Raw genomic sequence first — 27849 nt, forward strand, 5'->3', positions numbered from 1 at the left:
GATGTTTTCACTAAAATGTGCATGCTAATTTTGAGATCTGTTTCATCAACAACACCTAGTTCAGACCTAGAAGGGTATTTGAAGAGTAAAAAGGGCATTTTATTCTCTGTAAATATTCATTTGAATTTATCTACACTGAATATCCTCTATTATTTTATTGCCTAGTTTTTCACCTTCAAAAACAGAAAACTATGAGATATGATATGGTTGAATATGAAATCGTACTGTTAAAGGAAACCAAGTCTTCAGTGTCTCTGGTAACATAAGAAACAGAAGTCATCAAAAGAAGTTGTAGAGTTTTTAAAACATACAAACATACTCTTATTTCTACACTATTTAAGCTGCTGAAAGAATATATGGTTTCAATGCTTATTTAAAAAATATATTTTAAAGTGATGTCTCAAGAATGAATAAAGATAAAACAGTCAAGGCTCAGAAAGTCCCAAACACAATAATTACAAAATTTCTTTATTTGACTGATTCTTAATTGTTTTATCACCACAAATATCTGTTGTTGGCTATTATCAAAGACAGAATACTGAACTATACATTGTGATCAAGTACAGCCATTTCACATTATACTTCTGCAGAAAAACTTCATCAACTACTCAGTCCATCTTAGATTCAAGTTTCCTTAATAAATCTTTCATGTATACTTCCTTCTGTTTCTAAAGGTGGTCAGGGGAAAAAAGTGTTGTTAACTGCAAAACATAGCCCTAGAACCCTGATGAATAGCATATAATCTGCTCTAGAGGAATGCATTGTGAGAAAGTTCATTGCAAATAGCCAAAGGAATATGCAAAGAAATGTGTTGGAAAGATTCATAAACAGCAGCTCCTGTAAAAGTGCTAGTAAGTGTAGTAGTGATCAGGCTGTGTATAAGAAGCAAGCTTTTCCAAACTCACTGAAGTTTAAGATGAATATTAGATATTGACATAATTTTAAAAATAAACCCTTGGGAGAGTACACAGGTTGTATTTCTGAGAAGTATATGGCTAAAATAACTAGTGGTGCTTACATGACTTTATGTTTCATTTCTGGGATGTTACACCTAGGAGATTTGCACCTTGTGCCTCCATTTTTTGTTTCTGCACAGCACAACTCCATTTTAATATTCCCTTCTCACAGACAAAACTCTCCTTATTTGCTAGATACTTGTTACTCATCCTTTGGTATGCTTTCCCATAAGAGCTTCAATTCTAAAATGTTTGTTGCTGTAATTTCTGACAAGAAACATCTTGTCAGAAATTACAGCAACAATTAATATGTTATAATGTTATAATTTCCTCTTTCACTAGGAAATAGCTGAAAGTACACTCTTGGTTGGGTGTAGCAGATAATTCTGGAATGTAGAATGGAGAGTTCCTCTGGTTTCGGGTTTGCTTCTTTTTGTACTTCTAGGAGAGAGGGTGGACATGAGATCAAAAACTTTATACTTCTACTGCTGCTGAAGGAAGAGATCCTGCCCTTCTCCCACCCAACTGCTTTATTACTTAGCTTGTATTTTCTCTGGTGTTACCACAAGTGTTTCTGGAAAGAACCAGCGTGGGTTACACCCACAGAGGCAGCAATGTTAGCTGAGAGATCCAGGGCTACATTTGGTAGCAGCATCTGTTCATGCCAGCTTAAAGTGTTGACACTTTAGCTTAAACAGGCTTTATTTGCTAATATTTGCAACATCAATGAACAGCTTTTACACTTCCAAATGGCTGTATAAATGGGTAATCACACATATCTACATCACAGCTAATCCCTTGAAGTGGTACTGACTGACTACACAAGTTAATTTTTTTCTTTTTCCTTTGATAGAGAAATAAAATAAAAATAATTAAAAAGTGGTTTTAACAGTAGACCCTATAAGACTACAAAATATAGTATGTAATAGGTTAATTTAATATCTTTCCCTATTACATTGCTTGAATGTTCCCCATTGAGCTTCTTGGTAGTGTAGAAGTCAACTTATCACTAAATAAAATGGTATCAGTAAGTCCTTGTTAACTGAAGACATGGCCTGTAACTGCACATTTAAGTTAATTTTAGCAACTATTCAGACAAATTCTCACCTCCTCCCCTTCACAGATAGTTTCCAATTCCCTAGGAAAAAGGCATAAAAAAGCCTGAAAATTTTGTTTCCAATTAGTGTTGCTTTCTCATATTTAAATTCTGTGTGGCTCTGCCAGATAATTGAATAAAATGTGATACATCCTTTTGATCTCTGTTAAGATGATGTAGGCTGTAAATGTTGTTTCGTTTTACTGTTCATGTTGACATAGATTGTACTGTGCCACTTATAGCTTCTTTGGCACAGCTCTGGAATCAAATGTTCAGCAGTGATTAATGGCCAAGAATATACAGACCTACTGTTGAGTGTAAGAGCTCTCTAATCTCTGCTCCTGTTCCTTCCCTCAGTTCCAGCATTAGTTAATGTGGCTTTTGTGAACACAGCAGTTCTGGTGACTTGTCATACAGCTTGTACTGCCAGCAGTTAGTGTAGTGGTAGGGCTAGTGATCATTAAATTCACAATTTTCTTAATTCTTGCTTATTATTGTATCTTTGATGCCTTTTGTCACTCTTGCAATTTTTTATTTAGTGTTTAATAGAGAAAAGGCTTTTAAACCTGTGCTAGAACCTTCTTTTCAGTCCTTGCACACTGTACAATCATTTAATATCCTTTGATATGTTATGCCAATTAAGTGATATGTGTGTTAACATAAATATTTAATTGTTAAAAGAGAGATCACTTTGGCCTAAAGCTTTAATTGAATTAGATGCTTTTCAGATGATTGTAAAGATTAAACAGTCCATTATGAACATTTGCCACTGCAGGAGATTTCTGCTATTGAAAGACAAAAGGGTAATTTCATCTAGTATTGCTGTAAACTGTACGAGTCCTTCATACTGATAAGGGAATTCTCCCTCTTTTAACCTTGATATGTACTGTAGTAATGAATTTATGAATCTTTAAATTCAGTCACATCATTAAAGTGGGGATATGATATTAACACTGCCAAGTAAATTAAAAGGATGAAAATTTATCTACATAACAGCTAAAGAGATCAGAGTCAATACCAATTTATCAATAATTACCGTTGCTTTAAAAAGCAAAACTAACACGATAAAAGTAGGCAGCTATGGATCTTTATTGCATACTAACTGGAGTTTGATTAATTCCAATGACAGACTTCACATGGCAAACTGGAGTTTTAGAGAAACTAATTTTCCTTGACACTCAGGTGCTGAGGCACCTAAACTATAACTCCCACAAAATATGCTTATGTGTTAATATGGAATCAAACTGTTTCATTATCAACCAAAACTATTTCTGGTTTGGGGCAAAATGTTCCTGTATTGAAGTTTTGCTTAATTATGTGAACATCTTCCACAGATCAGAATCTTGTGTTTTGATATGCTGTGGACTGTAGTCATGCATATATCTCATACTGAAAACACGTCACAGCAGTTTCCTACAAAATACAGTACAGCTATGCATAATGCATGATAAGACTAGAGAGATGTGCAATGTGAATCAAAGTTTTAATGTCCTAGTTTTCTAGATATTATTATCTATTCACTGGGTTTTTAAAGGAGCTCTGATTAGGAATCATGTCAGCTGTGACAAGCCATAAAGCCAAGCATGACTTTCAGTGAGAACCTGAAAAAAAAAACCGCTCTCTGAAAAAGTTTTAATATTAAACTCATTATTGGGGAACCTTGTTCTTCGTTTGCCAGGACTGCATCAATAGAATCCCACTTGCTGGCAACATGTTGTCACCAAAGGTCACAGAGCAAAGAAATTTAAAGCACAATAGGTTTCCTCTCCTCAGCTGTCTGACACAGCTGTCCTTACTCAAATGTTTGGTCTTTATTTGCTCCTTTGTATTTGTTGACCAGGTCTTCAAAAGAACAGATGCAAAATTTCAACCATCCTTTCCATCTTGGGACGTGCTCTATAAAGTAACCAAGTGCCTGGCTTGACTTGAATTCTTATCTGCCCCCTTGGTCTGGAAAGCATCCAAATGTCAAACAGGCTGTTTGAATGTAAATACAGCTCAGCTTCACATCTGAGTGCAATCATGATGTGGGACTGCACATTCTTGGGCTAGCTGTTTTTTCACTTACACAATATCAGACTACTGCAGTCTACCTGAAATTTTATGCTAAATGCAGTTCTTACATAGGCTTCAGGCTTGTGGACAGTCTGGCCACTACTGGAGTTGCTTACTGTCTGGAGCAAACAGCATGAAATAGTCAGCAGTGTGACTGATGCTAAGGTTATGTCTATACAAGTGAGGGAAGTCATATCTAGATTAAAATGGAAGTGAAAATCAAACACCTTGCTACTTCTGCAGGAATATTGGGAAGGGTTCCCTCATTAATGTGAGAAGCTCTTCTATTTTGCTGCAGGGCAAATGCTTGCTTAAGGCAGGAGGGTTTTCTCTTGTTCCTTGGTTTGTGTCCAAGACAGAGAAGGAATAGATTTGTGAAGATACTTTCAGGGTCTCAGTCATGTAACAAGTTTATTTTAATTACTTGGATTATTTTAAGTACTTGGATGATTATATTGTTTTACTTTAATAAAATCTATTTACTGAGAAGTGTATTATTGCATGTATTTATTGAGTCATAAGCAAAATTAATTTGATAATTTCTGTGTATTTATAGTGGATGGTAACTGGGGAAAAAAAAGCAGTGCAAAACTGCTTTCTATACTTGGAATGATTGAGAACTGATTCTGTTTTATTTAAGAATTTTAAGCATCATTAAAGCAGTAGGCTAGAGAGGGTGCTGTTTGCCTGAGTGCTTTACTAGCCACTGGTAAGGGAGGTGTTAAATTTGTATTGAAATACCATCTGGAAACTTAATACACAGGATGAGCTCTTACTGGGTTATGGATGTCCACTGATCTCTTCTCTAGCTGTATTTCTTTATTCTACTGGAGACAGTAAAAGGAGAAAAGGACTGGTGGGAGTGCAGGAACATGAGGGTCAGTATGAGGAGCAGGTTGAGAAAGGGAAGAAATCAGACCAGTGAGGGGAAATGCAAATACTTACTTACAAATATATTGGTACAGATAGAAGAGCAAGTGCTGGAGGACACTGCAGTAAGAGATGCCTACAAAATAAAGGAGCAGACTCAAGCAGTGAGGAGGGATTAGGAAAAGCAGGCAGTTCTTTATTCTGTGTTTCTCATTGGTAGATGTGGTCTTTGCAGACATGTCTCTGCTGAGTAGTGTGGCTGGACCTGAGACAGAATTGACAAGAGCAAGAGGGCCAAGAAAAACCCTTCCAGCGTCCCTTCCTCCTGCTGCCCCTGTCCACATCTGCTCTTACAAATGGGAGTAAAGCTGAAGGGCAAAGCATCTCCATTCACTCAGGGAGGTGGACCTTACATACCAACAGCAGCATTGTAAGGCTGGTTTTGTCAAAGAAATTGCACACTGGGAACTGAGCTGAGCAAGACCAGGCTACAGTAGTCATTGAATCTAAGTGCAGACAAGACCACATGTGACAGCCTGTGGAGAAGATTCCCCAAGGCCACTAAAAATGCCATTAGCTTGGACATCTCCTTTACAGATTACCTCAGCTGTTAGTGGAGATACCAATCTTCAAAGCAGAACCTCACAAGCACACATAGACTCTTAGCTCAATGCAGAATCTAATGCTAACTGTCCTGCACTGTATAGTCATTAAATGTGGGGAAAACATAGTGCTTCTTGTGTTCAAAATTCGAGTTAGAACTTCAGCCAGCTGAAAAAAGTGACTTCTTTGAGAATGAGCCTGTGATCCTAAAGCAGCTGTACACATAGCAAGTTGGAATAACCCATGTAAAGCAAAAAACACAACTCTGAAGAGAGACAATATTTAGTATTTACAAACATTATTCCTGCCCATGTAGTTTGGTTTTACTTACCACAAAGAAGGGGTTTTGTGAATACATTTTGACAAATAAGTATAAAAAACTTTTTTGCAAATTTGGAAGTCAAATGAAAATCCAGCCTTAAGCAAATTTCTACATAGCTGTGTAGTAAAAAATGTCTGATAGCCTATAGACATGCAATAAAGAAGCTCAGGCAGAACACTGACCTGCACTGACAGCATTTGTGTTTTTTCTAGTTACCTCTCTGTTGGCCCTGTGATTCAGTATTGTGTGGGTGATATATTTGTACTAGTACACAGGAAACCCTTGAACATGGAAAATAGTACTTACTAAAATAGATAGCATTCCCAAGGGGGAAACAGCAAAATTACATGAGATTCATAAATAAGGAATAACTAAAATTGCCCAATTATTTAAACTGAGGTATTTTTCTATCAATATAATATCTTGCTGAGCTTGTGGAGCATAATTTAGAGTAGGCATTTTGCCTGCAGATCACGATATAAATATTTTATATGATCTCCCACACTATTAGAATAATAGAGGTAGTGTTATTTAATCCACTCCTGGCAAAGCAGATGCTTGCCGGAATGCATAAAGCACTCAAGGACCTGGTTTTGTTATTGAAACTGGTTGGTTGAATGATTTATCTAAAGTTTGATTCCTCATTGTGGAAGTGGATTTGATGGTGCTTGTGATACACAAATTAAGGTTGTGTTGAAGCCTCACAGAAAAAAAAAAAAAAAAAGTGTCGTTGATGAAAATATTAACAACATGAGGACTAAAAAAGCTCCTTAAATGTAAGCAGGTAAAGCAAGAGCCATGTCTGGGCTGGGAGGAGGGCTGGAAAAGACTGCATGTCTGCAAATAGTTTGATTTAGACTTAATAGAAATTTTGACCACAGAAAGTGAATTTGAATACACCTCTTAAAAAACAGTTGCAAGCAAAGAAACTACAACCCACAGCAGAGAGCATGCAAGTGCTGCTATGTCGTCCTAGCTGTCTCTTAAAGTATGTTGCAAGCCAGCAGGGGCAGAAAAGTTCAAGGTTTAATAAAACTTTTCCTAAAAACACAACCTTTGGCATGTCATTTAATGCCTCTCTTGACAGTCATTGTTTCTATTATTTTTACCTGCAACTCACGTTTCAGTTTTGGTATCTGATATGCCCTGACTACAGTCCTTGGGCCTGAGGCAGGTATTTGGCTCTTGCAGGATTTAGGGTAGGTGTTCCAAAAACTTCTTTATCTTCCTTTTTTACAAAGTGGATGGGAGATGAGTATTGATTGTTAATTGCCTTAAGTTTGCATACTTGAGACAGGCTTTAGTAATCAGAATGCTAAATTTCCTGTGGAAGACATCTAAAGCTATGTCCTTTCCCTGAGGTGATTGTGCCTAAAGCTGATATGCATAGGGAATGATGAAAAGATGACCATTGTTTTGTGCATTTGTATGTGATATTCTATATCATTTAGCACTTCTTTCGTCTATTTGTGCTTTGTTTTTCATGCTTACTGTTAGCTTTTATTGATGTGTTTGATAACATGGCATCAGCTGCAAGGCAGAAATGTTTACTCTGTTGGGTTTTTTTTAACTTGTCAACATAGATTAAAAAGCTTCAGCAGCCCCTGGAAGGATAGGCTTAAGCTGAAAATTTACATGTGAGTAACAAATATTATAATGCAGATCAGCCAGACAGAGAAAAGGAAATTCATAATACGGGACTGCTCTGGCAGTATTAATCTGCCTCATGTAGATTGTGTGATGAATCATCCCATGTCGCCACAAGGACTGCTGTTGCCACTGCTGCTGCTGAGCTCTGCCAGCAAGTGGGACAATAAAAAGTGTGCATGGGAGAGTGCAGGGAGGGCACACACAAGGGAAGAGGAAAGGGACAAAAAAAGGAACAGCTATTTAAAACTGGACATGTCAAGCCAGGCCGGTAGTTCATGTTATATATAATTCAGGCAATTCATTGGGTAAATCGTTTCATATGCTCCATGAAATGCAATTTGCTTCCATGGCCAAGCATGACAAAGGTTTCACAGAGCTGCAGTTGGCAAAGAGCTCTTCTAGGATAGTTAATTCGGGGCCTGTGAGATTGCTGAGGCATCTTGTCAGAACATTAAATAATCACACAATGTCATGAGGGAATATCTAATTAAGAGTCCAATTTCTCAAGGGTCTGAGTACCTGTTACAATGCTCTGAGAACCCTTAATTCCCACTGACAAGAGTGGCAGCTTAGGGTGTTCCCAGCAGGCATTTAATAGGATTGTGCCCTTACTTCATTTGGCTGGGGTAAGTCCAGGCCAGTCAGGTGAAGCAACAGTAATGAAACAAGACAAGATAATGACACATAGGGTTGCATTCCAGCAGGAATATTATTACCTGCAGATGACGAAACATACCCAGGTGTGAAGTCCCTGTGAAATATAGGAAAAGATTTAAGGATGCATTCTTAGGGGTTAAATTTGTGTTTGAGAAAGACCTGTTTTTATTAATCTCATGCAAAAAGAGCTGTAAAAGGCAACGTAAACCCTTTATCACCCCAGACCATTATCCTGTGTGAACAAGTGACAGAGCTCCCATCCGTGGTTTGATTTCTAAGAACTTTAGTGATTTAAATGACCCCATGAGGGTTGTCTGCCTCGCAAAGGCAAACAGCTTTTCATCCAGTGTTTGGGAAACAGAAAGCTTGAGCAGAGGAAATGTGGGTGCTGAATTTCCCTGAGCAGCATTCTTGGTGTGACTCAAGAGACAGGACAAAATTTGAGGTGGGCAGATGAAGATTTACCACTAAGACTTTTCCCTCCTTCTTATGTACCTGCAGTTATATAAAAGAGAAGAATGTTAGATGCAGCCAGAAGAGAATAAACATTGAATTTTGGTTTATGATACTCTTCTCAGAAAGTAGAAATGATATTCTTTTTTCATCCTGAAGAAAGGTTACAAAAAGGACTAAATGAGTAGGGAGCATGGCATTATGTTAAGCACTTTTGGGAGAGTGAAAAGTTAAAATTAATCTTTGTGTTGTCAGGCTCTTAAGTGAGGAATGATGCATTAGACAACCTGATTTTATTTGATTTGTTGGGAAACAAGAGCTGCAGTGCTGTTTCTTGAACAGAATTACAGGCTCCATTTAAAGAGAGAGGCAAAGCGCACACATCATTCTGAAGTAGATCAGCATAAGCATTTTCTATATCATGAGTAATGTTTACTGGAAGAAATCAAATTACTGTTACACAGACCATCTGTTTTCTTTGCATGCAATCATGTAAGTGTTTTAGGACAAGCCATCCTTTTTAATCAGTTGTAAATCTCTTATGGCAAAGCACTGGTTTTTTGTAATAAAATCTATTTTTATGATAAATGTAAGAGTTTTAAATACTGGTTTCTTCTGCATAAATATAGTGTATGTATTGTTCATAACATAAAGAGTAGGTGTGTACAGCATTAGTTATTATCTGTCAAGAACTTAATTTTAGGGCTTTTTGCATAGCCGTTTTTGGATATTTGTTGGATCTGCAACTCATTGGTGTTCAACTATCATAGCAAAAAGCATAATGAGTAATACTGTCCATTTATAGCCTGAGAAATTGATTCCTATCTACATTTAGTAAATGGAGTATAATAGGGTCTCTATTTTGTAGCATGACTGCTGTGATAAAAGTGATTACTGTGGAATATGACTGTCCATTGTGTAAATTCTTACCCTTGGAAATACTGAAGAAAACAAGGCATGGCTTATTAAAAAAAACTAGCCTGTGGAATGACATAATGACATTAGGGAAACCTGAATTTATGGTCCAAGAAGGAGTCAACTAAAGAGTGTGATATTTACTTCATGTTTAAGGGTAGCTCATTCACAGACATAATGGTCCCATTCATTTTAGTGGGTGCTGAATTGAGTCTGCTAATTTATTTTTTTTAACACTGTCGACTGTCAACTTCCCTGATTCATGCATTGTCTTTGGGTGCACAGAGCCTGCTCTAGAATTCAGAGGAAGCTGGAGGTCTGCCTCTTTAGCAAAGTCTCCTCTGATTTCAAAAGCAGCTGTGTGATTGCTTTGCCAGAATTTCCTCTGTATTGCATCAAATGACCCTGAAATAAAAGAAAGAAACAAGAACTGTAAGTAACACAATTGGAAATTCCCTGAGCAGGTTGGCTGTCCTTCTCAATGAGGTTGGCAAGCCTGAATTTCATTTGTTCAGACACTTTCAAATCAATGCTATTTTGTCTGAATAATTAAGCTGCTTACTCAGGCTTGAGAAGCACATGGTGCTAAATTCTTGCACTTCTTTGGGTGAACATGAAGAGGCAAGATGAGAGAAACAGATGGACTATGCACCTGGAAAAATTTTGGTGCCTATAATCTGGTGCCATCCTATAGTACAGTGGAAGTTTTTGGCTCAGGGAAACATCAGGTGAAATGAAAGGCCCCTGTAAGCTCTCTTGTGAAGGCTGGACTCAAAATCTCCATGTTTTGTATATTACCACCTACTCTAAGGTCACTTGTGAACTGACACTATGTGGCACAGGAAAGGCTGCCTTCCAAACTCGGCTAATCAATCCCAGCACCTACCTAAACATGATCAGTCAAGAACCAGATGAGAACTAGGGAATCCATGAATTTTCTTTCATCAGTTTGCATTAATTCAGTAAAAGGAAAAAAGCAGAACAAGGTGAATGGCTAACAAAATCATACAGTAATAAAGAATGAAAAATAAAATAAAGCTGTAATTAGTAACAGTCTAATAATTTTACCTGTTTGCATTTTTTCATGGTTGTTCAAATTCAGTATTCTTTCTCTGAGAATATTATTAATTATGAGTTAATTTTTTACTTTTTATTCCATCTGGTTTTTCTTCTTATGTTCCTTCTTCCTTCTTTTATTGTGAGGGAAGAAAACTGCAGGCAAATTAAATTATGTCATTGAATAACAGCAATTTGGTTTTTAGAATAGACTTCTGGAGGGCTCTGGGGCATATCAACAATGTTCTAGTCTAAGAAAAAATTAGATAACACCACTCACAGCCTTGTTCTGATGAATTCAGAGTACCTACAAGGAGGCAGATTTACCAGCTTCTCCCTGAACCTATTTCTCAGTCTTCCTTTTGTTCTCCTAGAAGCTCAACTTTTTGTTTATCATATTCCTCACCAGTTTCAAATCCAGCTGAGGTCTGGCTTCCCCAGTTTCATCCAAGCAGTCCAGAAAGTTCTCCATAGCTCCCAAGTAGCCCTCCCAGCCTCTACATCCTCTGCTGTCCATCTGCTGTGCCTCCATAACTTCCCACATGGCAACCTGGGAGGTCCCAGTGCACTGGGGAAGCTGTTTTCAGCAATTAGCTTCCTCTTCTGGGCCTCTTTTGTTGTCTTGGCTTTCAGGAGACACATTTCAGTTTGAGCTGTCAAAAAAGTTGAGGCAAATATTTGGTTTATATATTTTGTTCTTCCATCTTCACACTCCCAAATCTTTTTCAGCAAGATATATGGGGTAAGGTGAAGGCTATCAAAGCAATCTATTTCCACAAGAGGTTTTTTTAGCATGATTTTTCTTTTGCATGTGAATAAAATTATTACAGTATATTTATATTTTTTATCTTGTTGTTTTTGTCTGGTTGCTTTTGCCCAGAATTTTGGAGCAGTCACCATGTGAATTCTTCAGTAGCTTCAGTAGAATAGAAACTGTATTTTCCAGCTTTAATCCAAGAAAGATATTTTGATGTATTTACAAGTGTCATAGAAGACACTGGCCTAGTTCTAAGAACAGTAAATGTTAACACTACTGCTTGCACATTATCATATTTTTATTATCAAAAAACAATTCATCCAAATAACTTAGTGGTAAAGACAGTGGTAAACTATGAATTACTGTTGTCATAGCTACACTGTATTTTGATACAGTAGATTAGTTCATTGAAATCATAATAAAATAATTTGCTCTATAGCAAGTATGATGCATATCTTAAATTACAATGAATTACTTATTGCAATGAATATCTTAAAATATAAATACAGAGCTCCTGACTCCTTTTTAAGTGCAGTAAGTAGAGAATACTACTGTTTATTTTAGGAATTTCCTGTGTCTGCAGTGCTGATTACACTGAAGTGGGAATCAATGACAATGTGCCATACAGGAGACTTTATTTATAGTAGCTTTATAACTGATCTAAAGTGAGACGATAGATTTTGATACCCATGACCTTTAATAGAAAATTCTCTGAAGAGAAGTTTCCAATTTTCTCCAAAGTAACCCCTAGTGAAAGTCCTTTGTGTTTTAAACTTTGTGAGGCAATTAAAATAATGACCTGTTCTTGGTTTCTTTCTGTCTCAGTTACTTCTGTATCTTGTCTATTCAGCTGACAAAACAGAAAAATTATTCAGAGAGGTTCTAGACATTTACCCATTTCTGCTTTTTATAATATTCTTAAGTGCTGCATGTTTGGGGTTTGAATGTTTGCTTTTCTCTCCTTGACCTATTGCAGTCCAGTGGTGTTAGAGGATGTGATCAGCACATGTGTTCCAAAGTCTCCTCTTCCACCTCTTTACCAGATTTATTTTTGAAGGAAACGGAGTAGAAAAGTGATATAGGTGATTATTATGCTTGGTTTTGAACTCATGTCCCTCAACTCACTCGGTGGTACAGGGATGAAAAGAGGGAAACAGAAATGCTTGGTCATAATTTTGAAATATATTTAGGCCTAAGCAGTTCATCCTTAAAGAGGAAAAAGTCTATAGGTATTACAAAAAAAACCCCACCATAATACTAGTGGACAATCTTCATTCTGGACATTCTGGAGTGAAAAGCAGTAGGAAAAAATACCTTAGAGAAGGTACAGGGAAGAGAATATGTGTAGAATGGTGAAATTGAATTAATATTTCAGAACAGATCGTTGTAGCATCTGAACAGTGGGATAGAAGCTAAAAATAAATGCATCTCACTAAATGTATTTATTTGAAATGCGATCTGATAACTAGTCAAATTAATTAAACCACTGAAAATCTCCTCACATGTACTATTTCTCTACAACTAAATAGGGCATGAAAAATTCTGACCCTTACTAAACAGTAATTCCCCCAGGTTGTTTATTTTTAAATCAACTCTTGGGGTTTTTATTCCTCAATATTGGTTAGTATTGAAGGCAGGAGGTAAGAACTACCTGAATTACAGTATGATTGGAAATTGTTGTTCCAGTGCCTTCATATGCCACATTTGGTCTCTTTATCCTCTCTGTCACAGGTAACTATCTTACTCCAAGAACAAGAAAAGTAAATTCACTTGGCTGTCCCACATCTCTAAGGAACCTGATGCATGAGTGGAGTAGAGAAGAGGAAGAGAGAAAAACTCCAGAGACCTACAGATCATCTGGCTGGCAGGGTAAGTGTCCTGTCATCTCAGCCATGTGTCTTAGTCAGGTACACAATGAGTGAACCTGCTTTAAGCATTGCCTCAGGAATTATCTATCCAGTAATTGCTGAGAAAAAGGAGATCAAAATGTGTTATGTTTCCAGGACTGACTCTGGTGCCTCATGTGCATTCAGAAGCACTAAGCCAAACACCTCCTATTATTCAGTATAAGAGCTGAACATGGATTTCATAGACAGGCAGTTCTGTAGAGGGAGGAGGGGCTTAATGCACGCTGTGCTGTTAAAGCCATTTTCAGATGTGGTATGTGAAACAGAAATATCTATTACTAAATCAGTCCAAACTCCTCATGATTCAAACAGAGATCCAAAAGAGGAAAGAAAGAAAACTCATTTTCCCTGTGCTGACTGTACTTAGATCCCTATGCTTGTTGGCTTGTGTTCCCTGCTTTTTGTAAGCAACCTTTTCTTGTTTCCAAAACACAATAAAAAAATTTACCTAGCTGAGAAACAAACATGCAGTAGCCTTATGTGATAGTCACAACCTGATTAAATTATCCTTTTTTCTTTCTGGCTTTGCCTGTTTCAAAAGGTGGTAGATGCAGAGACTGTAACAGGCTCTGGAACATTTCCTCCAGTTCACAGCAGTGAGTCAGGGGTTCTGTCAAGTACCAGAAAGCCAATGTAAGGGAATCAAAAGCCAAATGTACAGAGGATTACTTATTTTTCAAAAGGATGATACAAGTAGAAATGGATGAACATGGAAGAAAATATGACCTGAAGATTACCTCAGCGTTCTCTGGCTGGTGGTTTGTGTCTCTGCAAAAGACACAATAAAGATGTTACCCTCCTCCACTGGAGTGGCTGATGCTTCCCCACTGTATTTGGTCCTGCATATTTCTGCACCCCAAAAACTGGCCAGGCCCCATATGCTTTAGTCCCCTCTGCTGGGGTGAAAAACACGAGTACAGCAAACCCATCTTCCCTGGAACTCAAGCCTAGTCTAAATTGGTTTTTAGAAAGGAAAAAAAGCAGCTGAATTACAGTTTTGGCTGTGTGAAGATCCACCCTGGCTAAGAACCATAAGACAGCTAACCAAAGCCTACAACATGATAAAAGAAAATAAAAGGCACTCCAGAGGTTTTCCTTCAATTCCAACTGCACTGTTACAGGGGAAGCAAAACCTAGCAGTAAAACAGTGCCTTTACAATTCATATTAGGTGATGTGTTCAGTATATTAGACTGGTTTTCATAGCATATAAGCAATATTCTGATTTTGATGAAAGTCTGCACTTTCTGACTCCACATTCTTCAAGGGCATTTCTCTAAATGCAAAGGTTGTCTGGATTTTGCCTTATGTTCCCATTAGAAGAAGGAGAATTTTCTATTTTTGTTTTGTGTTGTGCTTTGGGTTACTTTGTTTTCAGTAAGTACTCTAATGTGTTGGAAGATGACCTTGGTGCACAGAATTTTTACAGAAATCAGGTAATTCCCTGGGCCACTCTGAACCCAAGAGCAACAAATAGCTCTGTGTTTCTGGACTCTAAAATCCATAGGAAAAGGTGTTCAGATGCTGATGAGTCACTTTTCTGCTCTAGCAGCTGCTTCTTGCCTCCTTGTGGAAAAGGCAGTGGAGCAGATACTGCCTGGGGGCACAGGTTTGTCCATACTTCACAAACAGTGTCTTCTTCAGCAATGTTATTACACTCTCATTTTAATAAAGTATCCTACTTTTTAAGTCACTGCTTATTTGGCCCTTAGTTTTCTACTTTATTTTATACAGTATCTGTGCAATGGAGATGGGCTTGATATGTTTTGACACAGTGATGTCACTAAATGAGGGCCAGTGTGACTGAGAGCATTAAAGGTGTTCAGTCAGATGTCAACAAAGCTGAACATTAAAGTTAATAATTTTTTTATTCTTTAAGACATTTCTATGTGTATTGCTTTTGCAGTTCACACATGAAAGAAATCAACCTCAAATTCAAATCTTGTTGAAGCTTCATGAACATTACTTCAAGAAAATAAGATGTTGGCAAATGATTAAATGTGTAATTAGAGGTTTCACACTTAATCTTGTCACTGTAGTGATTTATGGTTTATTATTTTGTCTAAGTAATGCACTTCTTCTCTAGTGTTTTTTTTCTTTCCCTCATTGTTGTTAGTGTCTGTATTATTACAGGAAGGAAATTTGTCACAAGGACAACACTTTTGTTCTGAGCTGCAAGATACAGAGGAGAGTTAAATCAAAGCATAGAGGATGCAATACACTTTCCACTGCAGTTGGTGGGAGAATTGTGACGTGTTTATATTGTTGGGCCAGCAATGCTTTAGTTGTGAGAACAAAGGGCAGGATGTAGCCTCTGTGCTTCTCTGCTGTCTTATTTAGGGCTGAAACAGGTGTCTTCAGTGGCCAGTCCCAGGAAGGGTCAATAAAGCCAGGGAGCTGGGACACACAATCTCCCTCTGTAGTGCATGCCAGAATTGGGTGTAAACCTGCAAATGCAGCAGAAGCAGCCTTGAAATAGCCCATAGCAAAGGCTGACCAGAGCCCAGTGCCTACAGGCTGTGGAGTCCAGGCCCTTCTCCAGAGGTAGGTCCACAAAGCAGGATTTTTTTAAAAGGACTCATCAGGATTTGTGGTCACCATAGCTGCCCAACAGATATGTGGGACCTTGTTGACCTTGTTGCTTCTGTGAAACCAATGTCTCTTCCCTCCCTTTCCAAGCTGCCCAGCCACTGGGCAGTGTTATCCTCTCTCTCCTTTCTTCCCGCTGCATGAAATTTGCAACTTTGCTCTGGCAGGGCTGTAGTATGTCTAATGAAACAGCTCCAGATCCTGTTTTCCAAACCAGCTTGTAGTTCTGCTGGAAAGGCTCACACTGCCTCAGGGTGGGGAGAGCCTGGAAATGGGATCACTCACACTCAAGTGAGTGTTCCAAGTTACGCTTGTGTAGTACAGGATACTACTTCTTCCAGCTGCACCATAGAAAGTAAGCCAGATCTGAGATTTTGGGACTTAGGTGCTGTTTCAGGCTCACAAGGGCTCTTGAACTTGAGATGAACATCTTGTTGCTGAGGTGGAGTTGTTTGTAGGACTTCAAAGAGAAAGTGAGAATTGAATTCTTTGGTGACAGTTTTCATATGTAGACGCGTAAATTTTTATCTGCTCCTAAGTTGATCTTCTTGATCAAGAACTCACTTAAAGAAATAAGATTTATTCTCTTACTAACATATTGTATTAAGAATCTCATCTTACAGTAACTTCACACAAGTGTTGTTTCCCGACTATTGTGGGATGAAATAGCTTAGATTTTATTTCTGGTTGGAAGTTTGAATACACATTTATGTTAACTTAACCTAGTACTGTTAATGTGAGCAAAAAAAAATATGTTGTCATCTTCACTGTTGTAACCTAACTATGACTTATAGATGCACTTCACAACAATGTTTAACAGAGTTTAATTATGTTCTGTTGAAGGTATTGTATTTTACATTCTCCTTATTATTGTGTAATGTTATTGTGTTTCTTCATATTTTTTGTCTCATTGAAAACATCGGTGCCATTTCTTTTAATCCTCTACAGCAATTACGGTAGAAACTTCCAAGAGATCTTCATAAAATTGTAGCTGAATAAAAAGTGTAAAAATTATTTTTGTTGAGAAATAGTTGTGTAAAAAAGGACTTCTGTTTTGTCTTTAGTATGTATGCCTTGTCCTTTGAGCACGTTTTTCATTGCCATAATATTTTTCAGCTATTATTGCATATTTTTCATCACTGTTTTCATTTTTTTTATTTTGGTTTTGTTTTGGTTTGCTTTGTTTTTGAGGCTGATATTGATGTCTTTTGAGCAGATTTTGTTTGAGAAATGTTTGTTTTAGGAAAGGAGTTGAATTAAACTTACGATTTTCCCCTGAGTTATAATAGCTAGTTGAAGATCTGGCAATCCACATGAGAAGTTCCTGTTGCTCTACTCAATCACCAGACCTTTAATTGGCTGTTTGGCATTTTTCCCTGCTATTGAAGTCCACATTTGAATCAGAGGTCACTCAAAATTTCATAACAACTTTCTTCATATCTGACTAACTTCATTAGTGATTGGTTATTATCTCCTCTTCAGGATAATCATTAAATATGTGCAATAAATCTAGGCGCACAGAATTACTCTGTTGTACCATCTTATGCTGATGATACAAAACTGGGGGGTGTGGCAGATACACCTGAAGGCTGTGCTGCCATCCAGCAGGATGTTCAAAGTCTGGAGAGTTGGGCAGAGAGAAACCCAATGAGGTTCAACAAGGGCCAGTGCAGGGTCCTGGACCTGGGGAGGAAAAACCCCAATCCCAGCACAGGCTGGGCTGTGACCTACTGGAGAGCAGCTCTGCAGAACAGGACCTGGGAGTCTTGCTGCATGGCAAGTTGACAATGAGCCAGCAGTGCCCTGGTGGCCAGGAGGGCCAGTGGGATCCTGGGGTGCATTGGGAAGAGTGTGGCCAGCAGATCAAGGGAGGTGATCCTGCTCCTCTGCTCGGCCATGGTGAGGCCACATCTGGAGTGCTGTGTCCAGTTCTGGGCTCCTCAGCACAAGACAAGGGGGGAATAGAGAGGGTCCAGTGAAGGTCACAAAGATGATGAGGGATCTGGAGCATCTCTTTTATGAGGAGTGACTGAGAGAGCTGGGGATGTTTAGCCTAGAAAAGAAAGGACAGAGAGGATCTCATCAGTGCATATAAATATCTTAAGGGTGGGTGTCAAGAGGATGATGCCAGACTCTTTTCAGTGGTTCCCAGTGGCAGGATGAGGAACAATGGCTGTAAATAAAACCACAAGAAGATCCACCTCAACATGAGGAAGAACTTCTTTCCATTGAGGGTGTCAGAGCACCCTCTGCCCAGGGAACAGGCTGCCATGGAGGTTTGGAATGTCTCCCTCTCTGTAGACATTCCAAACCCACCTGAATACATGTGTAACCTGATTTAGGTGACCCTGCCTTGGCAGGGGTGTCAGACTGGATGATCTCCAAAGGTGCCTTTCAACTTTAACAATTCTGTGATTCTGTGATTCACTTCTTGCTGTTATTTAAAATCTCCTGGTGACACTCATTTTATGGGTACAAAAAATAAATGTGGTATCAGCTACCCCTTATGCTGCTTGAGATTTCTAGTCTTGCATTGTGAAGAAGAGGTATAGGTCACCCCACAGACAAGGTAAATGATCCTGGTGGCTTCCATGGGTTTTTAGATTTGCATGAGTCACAGTTTAAAGATTTCAGCACTTGTCTTTCTTATGAGAAGCTTCCAGAAAAGCACTGCTATGAGAAGCTTCCAGAAAAGCACTGATATTTAGCTCTTCTGCTTAGGAGTGAATAATTTATATTTTGGAACCCTCATATACATGCATATTTTGACAACACTGTCTGTTTGGTTTTTTCATTTTTTACATAAATTCCTGCTTTTCACAGTAGATTGAGCAGCTTTTGCTTCTTCTGAGCCATAGAAATCTAGTGTGTAAATTCATTTGAGCTTAAGGATTACTACCCTTTTAGCGTTTATGATCAAAAGTGTTAGCAAGACCCTTGGGGCAAACTCCTTAACTGGAATGAAATAGCATGGGCTATTTGAAGTCAACTGGTTGAGCCATTCCAATATACAGTAGAAAGGAAATTGGCCTCTGGTCCTTATGCCAGTGGAATGTACTTGAGTTTTTACATACAGTGCTAGCATACAAAAAAGTACAAAATTTGGAGGCAGAGTATATTTTCTGCTGTCTGCCTGATTCAGTATTAGAATCACAGAAACATTAATGTTGGAAAAGACATTTGAGGTGGTTAAATCCAGCCATTAACCCAACACTGCCAAGTCCACCATTAAACCATGTCCCTCAGTGCCACAACAAGCCTTTTAAATGCCTCCAGGGAGGATGACTCAAAAACTTCCCTGGGCAACTTATGCCAGTGTTTTCAGTGAAAAAATATTTCCTAATATTCAGTGTAAAACCTCCCTGCTATATTCTATAAGTGCATGGGTGGTCCATAACAGAATCTCACCAGGAATCTGCCCTGTTGGCCTTCCCTCTAAACATTCATAAACATCCAACCCATCATTAATCTCTAGACAGTAAAAACACTTCCTGTCATACAGGGCTACCCCAGCTACCTCTCCTTCCTTGCCTTTCCCTTCTTAAGAGTTTATAGCCTTTTTTTTTTTTGCACTCCCTAGATGCTACAGTGTTACATATGCCATATTTAAACTTAAGAACTAGAACAGATATTTTCATTGACTAGGAAATAATAAGTTTGAGGCCTGTAATGTAGACCCAAAAATTGCAGCAGAGATCCCTGAAAATGCAAGTTCAAAGCAAACTTTGCAGCTCAGAATGAAGTCCTGTTTAGGTAAAATGGTCCTTTTTTATCCTCATTGTACATATTTTTGCCTTTTTAGCATGGAAGTGTTATGTTATATTACAGCCATTCCTTCAGAAAACTTGGGCAAAAACTGCTTTCTCTAGGTCACAAGGAAGAATAGCCACAAGGGAAATGTGCTTGTTTTCTAAAATGCATATATTCTATTGTGCATTGCTGAGTAGCAGGGAGCAAGCAGTTAGGAAGAGCTGATTCACTGGGATGGTTATGTAGAGGAGAGTTTGCATTCTGAAGTGAATTAATGTGACAATTTTTATTGCTTACATGTTTCTAGGCTGGATTTTTCCATCACAAGAACCTCAAGGCACAACAGCCTCAGGGCCCAAAGCAGAGAGTTTTTCTGAGCGGGGATAATCACTTTTTTGATCACTGAGTTCTTTAGGAACTTTGATAGGTATCACATGAAGTTTCTGGATGAAGCACAGCATGTGCAATTTGACTTGATGGGCAGAAAGACAGGGAGGTGGGCTGCTGCCCTGCACCTCTGATATGGCATCAGGCAGACCTGGTCCTAGGGTGAAATATTCACAGCTGGTTTCTGCCATTTCAAGCACAAGACAGCAATGCATAAGATCTGAAGCTGTTCCTGTAGTTTTCTCCTATTCTCCTATTCTACTGTTCTGTACCCTGATATATAATTTATATGCTTATACATATATAAGTATATTTGATATACTTATAAAGTACATATATAAGTATATTTGTAGCATATACTTGCTACAAATCAATAAAATGCCATTCCCAAAGCTGCTGTAGTCAGACTGTCTTGGAATGCATAGCAAGGACTGACTTTCTCGTAGTACTGTAACCTACCTAGGCTGAGGACTTTTAGCAGAATGGGATGCACTCAGAGAGCAAAATAAGTGATGTTAACTTTAACAATTGTGTGAAGTACCTTGAACCTCATGTCCAGATTTTCAATAAAAACCCTCTTAAAAGTATTATAAACACTTCACAAATATTATTGAGTTAATCTGGGTTTAAGGAAGAAGCATAAGTGTACTGGAATTTATCAAAAGGTCACAGACCTTTTGATTTAGCAGAAAGGCAACATTTCTCTTCCTAACCACCTAATCCATACAAGAGAAGACTAAATTTATTTCCCACAAATCAGTGACAGCTATTTCTTCTTGCTTACCTCCCACTGCATCTACTTTGATGAAATAATTGCACTCACTCTTGCTAAAATATTAGCATGAAATAATTAATATTTGCATTTAAAGCAGTGTGTGCGTGTGCTTTGTAGTTAATACTATGTTAAAGTGGAAAATGTTATTTCATTCACTGTTTTTGGCAGCCAAATGTTGCTCATAGAACTACATTATTATGTTACTCTTCCAATTGTGAGCAACAAAAATGCTTCTGCTTTGCAAGACATATTGGGGTACAGTTATTTAGCATCTTTTGAAGATTGACAGCTAGGTAGCAATTTCTCTATGGTATTTTTAAGTTTTAATATATATAATAATGTTTTTTGATGGGTGTGAACTGGGACTAAAAAGGATGGCAGTTTTTTTAGTGAGGCTCATTCCTTTTTTCTTGTTGGACACTTTTTTTGAGAGGAAGGTGGGAAGTAGGTAGGGTAAATGGAAGTCCCTGTGGAATTTTTGAGGCTGAATAAAAGAAAAACCAATTCTGGTGAACTTCATAGGAGAATGACTGGTTTCCTCACTTGTGTGATTGCCTCCAGCTGTTGTATTTCAGAGGCAGTAAAACTTATCGACAAGCAAAAATAATCATTTGGAGCCATAAAGATTGGAGGTTAATGAAAATGAGAAGCAACTTAAGTAAATGAGGAATGCCAGTGGGAAAGGCCAGAGTGACTGAAGCAATATATTCAAGAGAAAAAAATAAATTTGGGCAATGGAAAGAAAGAAAATTGGTTTGATGGGATTTTGTTCCCATAACCCTTTGCATTTATTCACTGTTTTGTCTTTGTGCATATAAACAAGCCTCCCACCAGCCTGTGTGTCAGTGTATCTGATTCCACTTAATACATTAGATTTTTCTTCATGTTTACCAAACCTTTTTAAGAAAAGTACTCTAAATTGAAACCCAAAGTAATTTAAATAGCGTTTTTTTTGTTAAAATGGTGAGCTCCTTAAGTAAGCAAATAAAAAATCCATATCTTCAGTGTTCCCTAGCCTTTTGGCTTTCTTTTTCCTCAAGCAACCCAGGACTAACCTGGGAGATTTTACTGACTTTAAATGCATTAAATATATTGATCTGCAGAAAGCTTCGGCGCCAGGCTGTCTGTAGCCTGTGTCACACGGTCAGAAAGGAAATGCTACTGATTTTGTCTACGGAAAAAAACAAAATGTAAAACATTATCCTAGGTTCAGATTACTGTGAAAGCTGGAGAGGGCAAGGGAATTGGATAATAGCAGCTGTATTGCAATTATGGGGGAAGAACTTGGCTAAGAGCAGCAATGATTCATTTTAGCATCTCAGAAAACATTAAATGTGCCATTTTTGAAAAATCATTTGTTCAGAAATAACCTATGTATCCACCACATCCTTACTCACCAAGTTCAGCGGCATTTTAGAGGGGATGCTTTGGAGGGATATCCTTTTCTAAATATAACATCATATTCTTTCTTCATAATGAGGTTTGCTTGATGTTAGTACAGTCTTCTTTGAGTTCTGGACTAGTTTTAAGCTGTGAGTGGATCATATAGAACCACTCCTATTTATCTTTTCTATTTTGGTAAGTTGCTTAGGTCCAGCAATTTGGCCCCAAGAGCCTCTTAGTGCTTAGTCAGGTGTGAGGTTAGTTACCCAAACACATAGCCCCTGCAATTACAACTCACACAAACTGTGCACCACCATCTTCTCACAGGAGCACTGAGTCAAGGCTTCAGCTGCAACACGGATTGAATCATTGCTGCTTTCTGTCATAGAGTTTAGCTAAAAGTAATGGGACTCTGGTCAGTGAGATCAATCTGGGTTCACCCAAAACAGTTAAAGTATATGACAGCTGTCCTGAGCTTCTTCCTACTTCCTACTCCATTGAATAATGACTTTTCCCATCAGCAATTGCCTGAATAAACTTGTTATTTAGTCAGACTTAAATGGGAATTCTAAACACCTTAACTGCACTGCACAAGAGCATCCCCTTGGTGGTGGTATTCACCACCTTAACACCACACTAAACCTCCCCTTTCCCACCAGCAGCCACCCACAAGTCCTTGATCCCTTCACATTTCTGTTTTCCCTGCCAGACCATAGCTGAGCTATTTTCTGCATTTTGCCATACAGAAGAACATCTTCTACCCCTGTTACCAGCAATCCTTGCACGTGCATCTCCCTGTGCAGGTTTCATGCAGCCACAGGCACCTCAAGTCCCTGCCTCTTCCCTCCTGAACACAGTGTAAAGCAGTTCAGGGAGTACCAAGAGGAATGGCAGTGGCATAGCACCCTTCTCCCCAGTAAACCACATTGGATCTGAAGATTAGGCATGTTTCTGGGTGCTGTTGGCTCTTCAGATATGGCAGTATGCTTGAGGTTTCTGGGATTAAAAAAAAAAAAAAAAAAAAAAGTTGCTGTATGAACATTCATCCTTTTTTTTTCCTAAAACATTTTTGTATTACTACTCTTACAGTAGTCCAGACCTCAGTGCAGAGATTGCAGCTGGTTTATGTTTTTATTTTAGTTAGTTTAAATATACCCTTAAATAGTATACAGTCTTGCCTAGAAAATTTCCTTAGGGATCCATTTTTCTGAATGTCAGTACCACCTTCACAGGTGCTGCTGCTTTGCATTCATTAATTCTGATATTTGATTATTCTCCCGAAGAGGAGAAGAACCTTCCTGTATGGCCCAGGTGAAATGTCTCTTCTCATTACAGCCAGTTCTTAGCTGGTGCCTACCAGGCAGTACTGGGGATTTTTTATGCTGTTCAGCTCTGCTCAAGTGAGAAAAGCAAACCCTTCTGGAAAGGTAAACCTGCATTGCAAATGAAAGTAGTGTGTGTTTCCTAGATTATCCCTGATTATTAGTTATGGTAAATATATATTATAATTTATAGTTTCCTATAGAAAAGCACTTTATAAAGGAAGTGTTTTACCAGAGTTGTCTGTCTGTGTTGTCCTTCAGCTTTGAAATGAGACATCATATATTAAGGGTAGTGCTGGCCTGTATTAAAGTTCTTTTCTGTTGTATGACTGTATGGCATTCTTTCTGTGTCAAATGAAGAGGGATTGGAAGCTGTGTTTTTCCTTTTTTGCTGTTGGGAATGAGCTGATTTAATTGCAGAAAATAACAGGCCTTTGTCTCCCTGGCACCAGTGTCTTAGGGTAAGGTGAAGGCAGAAGGGGTTGAGATGGGGAGAGAAGAGGAGAGATTTGAAGTTGTTCAAGAATTACTTGAACACTGGCACTGTTTGCTCTTTGATCAGCTTGACCTCTGCTTTTTAGTAGAAACTCAAATTAGGAGGGTAAGATTGGAAGGGACCTCCTAAGTAATCCTGTCTTTCCCCTTGCCATTACAGCTGCTGTAGTAGATAAATCTCTGAGAAGTTTGTTATAGCAGATCTTCAGTTTAACAGGTGTTAAACTGTTAACTGCTTAAAGTTTAACCTTTTACAGCTGTTTGTTCCGTAGTTGAGCTTCTGTGAAAATTGGAAGCCTTCTATTTTTTTTTTACTAAGGCAAGTTCAAAGTTTATTCATATTTATTGTACTGCTGGTATTGCCTTTAATCTTAAATGGTTTTGCCTCTTTGTTGTATGTGAAAATTCCTCAGGTTTTATTTTTGTGAGTGTTGACAAACTAAGGTCTTTGAAATGTGTCTTTTCAAATAAGTGAGGTGGAGAGGTAGGTTTTGTTGTTTGACAATTTCAGTTTGGTGTTCTGTATACTTTCTTCATTTTTTTCTATTTTTCTTGTTTTAGGATGTGTAAAACTATTACCACTTAGCATTTCAAATTACTTTTTCAAGAGTTTCTACAGAATCAATGCTTCCTAATATAAAAACATTTTTTGATACAAAAATTTGGGCTCTCCTGTGGAGACAGAGCTCATTGGTAGCTTGTAGACTTCTTGAGTAAGGGGAGATTCATCTTTCCTCTTCTCTCCATGTTGGAAGTGGCCACCTTGGGCTGTCTGCATTGTCACTAGAGAGAAACAGGGGGAGATAAATCTGACCTATTTCAGTCATCCTATTTCAGATAAAAGGAATTGCACCCTAAATCTCAGAATCATTGAAGCCTAAGGTGACTTGCATTGATGAGAATTTCTGTATTTTATCAGAATTATCTTACTTCTGACTGGCAGATTAGCTCCTGTTTATAGTGGTAATTCCTGTTGGTGTCTGTGGCTGCATGGGAACACAATATCATACAATATATACTATATATAATACTGTATAATACTATAATACAATCTTACTACATCTCAGTTCTTGATGTGTGATGTCAAATTACAAAGACAAAAGCTAAGACCTGCTTGTACTAAATGGACTAATTTTCTATATATTTCCGAAATAGTAGTTTTGGAGGGCTCATGATGCTCTTAACCTTGTAAAAGGTAAAGAACTTTGAACTTCCTCTAAGACTTGAAAGTGAGAGTTCAGTGTTGGCAAAACAGGAGTCTCTCAGATTATTTTTTTCTTTTTTTTTTAATGACTTCTGTTAGATGTCAGACAGGGCAGTGGGACTTGGCTGCTGTCAAGAAATAGGGAGGCAGATTTAGGACCCCAGACAGCATAAAACCTTATTTTCAATGATTTTGGTAGAAAAATGCTTTCTGTTTTCTCACCTACTAAATAATATTCAAGTAATATTATTGAGGACCTAGAGCAGCTCAAGAATTTTCAAGCTTGGTCAGTGCTATGCAGACCTTGAAGAAAGTACAAAGATGTACAAAATGCTTGAAGCCTGGTTTTCAGTTTTGCACCGAAGCCAAAGAGAAGCTTGGGCTTGTATCGATTTAATGTTCTCCATCAATCTTTTTTCTAAGGAGGCAGCAACGTCTGTAAAGTCTTACTGAATGACAGTTACTCAGAATTATTTGTAACAGCCTGTTTGGAAATGTTTCACAGCTGTCTGCAAGCCTTGTAAGTACTATATCAGAGAACATGCTAAAAGTTAGTACAAAGCTATATAAAGTGGCTTCTCCAACACATGTCCTATTAGTCAGTGGTGGTCATAAGACCTTATGAGTCTACTTGTATTTTAAAATTTGTCTAGCCTGCCACTCTGCCCAAAGTGGAATTCCTCATGCAGAGGAATGACTGGTCCTTAATTCAAGAAATATTAGTCCTTCAAGGCTGAAGGGCAGTTCAGGCTAAGAAACACTTTCCACTTTGCTGGGGAAAGACATAGCATTTCCTTCATTTGCAGTCAATGTCTGTTCAGAGCTGCTCTGACACACGGAGGGGAGATGGAAAAGAGGAGCAAATGCAGATGGAGCAAAGCCTATGGGCCAAGGTGGAACAGACAATTCTGTTCTGTGGTAGGTGAATTCAAAATGCATGGAAATGCTGTTATTACTATGAAATGTGAAGGGAATGAAATTCCATGGAAGTGTTGAAAGAATTTAACATTAGGTATTTTGTCTTGCTCACAACATCCTGGGTAAGTGGAGGTCCCACTGACAGATTTGTCTACCAAGGTACAAAATGAAATGTAGAGCTTTTGTTGTGCCACTTTTTAGGTTTTGAAATATTGATTTGTTTATTTTTGAGGCAGAGTTGCACTTTCTGAAATAGTGATAACTTTCATCTAATTTACATCTGCTGATATGATGGCTGAACATCATCTTGATGGCTTCTGAAAGGGCAAAACCAATTTTATTGTTGAGTCATCCTAACTCACAACTCACTCTGCCGTTTGACTTGGTATGCATGGGCTTTGCTGTGCAATAGTTTTTGTGGGATCAGAGCTGATGGATGCTACCCAAAGTCTGTATTCCCACTTACAGGCAGCTGCCAGAGCTTTCTCATGTCACTGCAGAATTTCTCTACTTCTTTATCCTCATTGTTCCCATAGTTGTAGAACTGAGGAATTGTTTTTAGGGTAGTGTGGTTCATATAATGCTATGTTTCTGCTCAATTTGTAGACCCTGTGTAGGATCTTGTTAATTGCCATCACCACCCATGTAGTCTAATGATGTTCTACCAAATTCATATGAGTATTTTCATTATCATTCATATCACATTTCACTATCACTTCATAACATGCTTTTCACAGTGATTCTATTGGCAGCTTACTTGAAGACTTATAAGCCAACTAAAAATGATGAGAGATCATTTTGTCTCGTTTGCCTGTACCTGCATGAAAGCTTTATGGGTTGCTGAAGAATAACTGTTCAGCAACTGACAGAGAGAACTGTTTAGTTCATTTATAACTTAGACTTGTGGGATTTCAGTGCTGTTGTACGTTTTACCTTGGGAATAATATCTGCTGTAATTATGAGTGTTGTATGGATTTGAGTCTCCCAGGATCATAATGCTGGAATTATCCATCTCTTCTCCAGTGTTATCTGTATTGCAGTGCAAGCACCACTATCTACCCTTCAGAAGACCACTTTTGAGCTTTGTCTTTGATAAGACAAGCCTTGACCTTGAAGCCCTTTTCCAAACCTAGAACACCGTGTTAGGAACATACTGGATTTGTTTTGCTAGATTTTAAACAACTTAGGGAAGAGAAATTTAGTTTATTAGTGAAGTTGTTTGGTGTGTTCTTAAACTAGCTCTAGTCTGAGAGTCATCCTACTCATTGTGAGGCCAATTTATAACTGCTGGTTTGTGTAATACTGTCTTAAACAGTGAAGGTGAAATACTTTCCTTGCTTTATGTAGATTGAGCCCTTATCAGGTTGTTTTGTTATACCCCCTCTCCTATGGTATGAGAAAAGGTGCTCCCTTCACACCCCATGGACAAATATAACAATATGGGCTCCTTGCTGTATTGGAATCACCACAACTCCTAGTCATCTATGTAAAATCACCTGAAGGTGAAAAAAATACCTCACAGCAGATATCTGAAAAAGGGAGCTGGGTACTATCAAAGCTGAAATGCATACTTCAGGATGTATTTATGTAGGTTCTGTAGTACTGCTCAATTTCAAGCTTTTGGGATTTAAAAAATTTATAATATTTTCTACAGGTTATGCATGTGTAAATTCAGAATCATTTGTCTATATACATATATATAAAAATATGTCATGGTTTAAAACCAATAAC

The 27849-nt window shown here is 38.1% G+C and overlaps 1 protein-coding gene across 15 annotated transcripts in view; it reads left to right on the forward strand.

Annotated features, from left to right (window-relative positions):
• Positions 1–27849, forward strand: part of LOC107199801 (poly(rC)-binding protein 3-like) — a 501970-nt gene that overhangs the window by 89356 nt on the left and 384765 nt on the right. For all 15 annotated transcript variants that reach the window (XR_001519308.3, XM_015617344.3, XM_015617343.3 and 12 more), the window contains exon 2: positions 13122–13259. The gene's annotated coding sequence lies outside the window, so the exon portion shown is untranslated. The remainder of the gene's footprint in view (positions 1–13121; positions 13260–27849) is intronic.

The sequence above is a fragment of the Parus major genome, chromosome 2 (assembly GCF_001522545.3).
Source record: "Parus major isolate Abel chromosome 2, Parus_major1.1, whole genome shotgun sequence".
Taxonomy (NCBI): Eukaryota; Metazoa; Chordata; class Aves; order Passeriformes; family Paridae; genus Parus; species Parus major.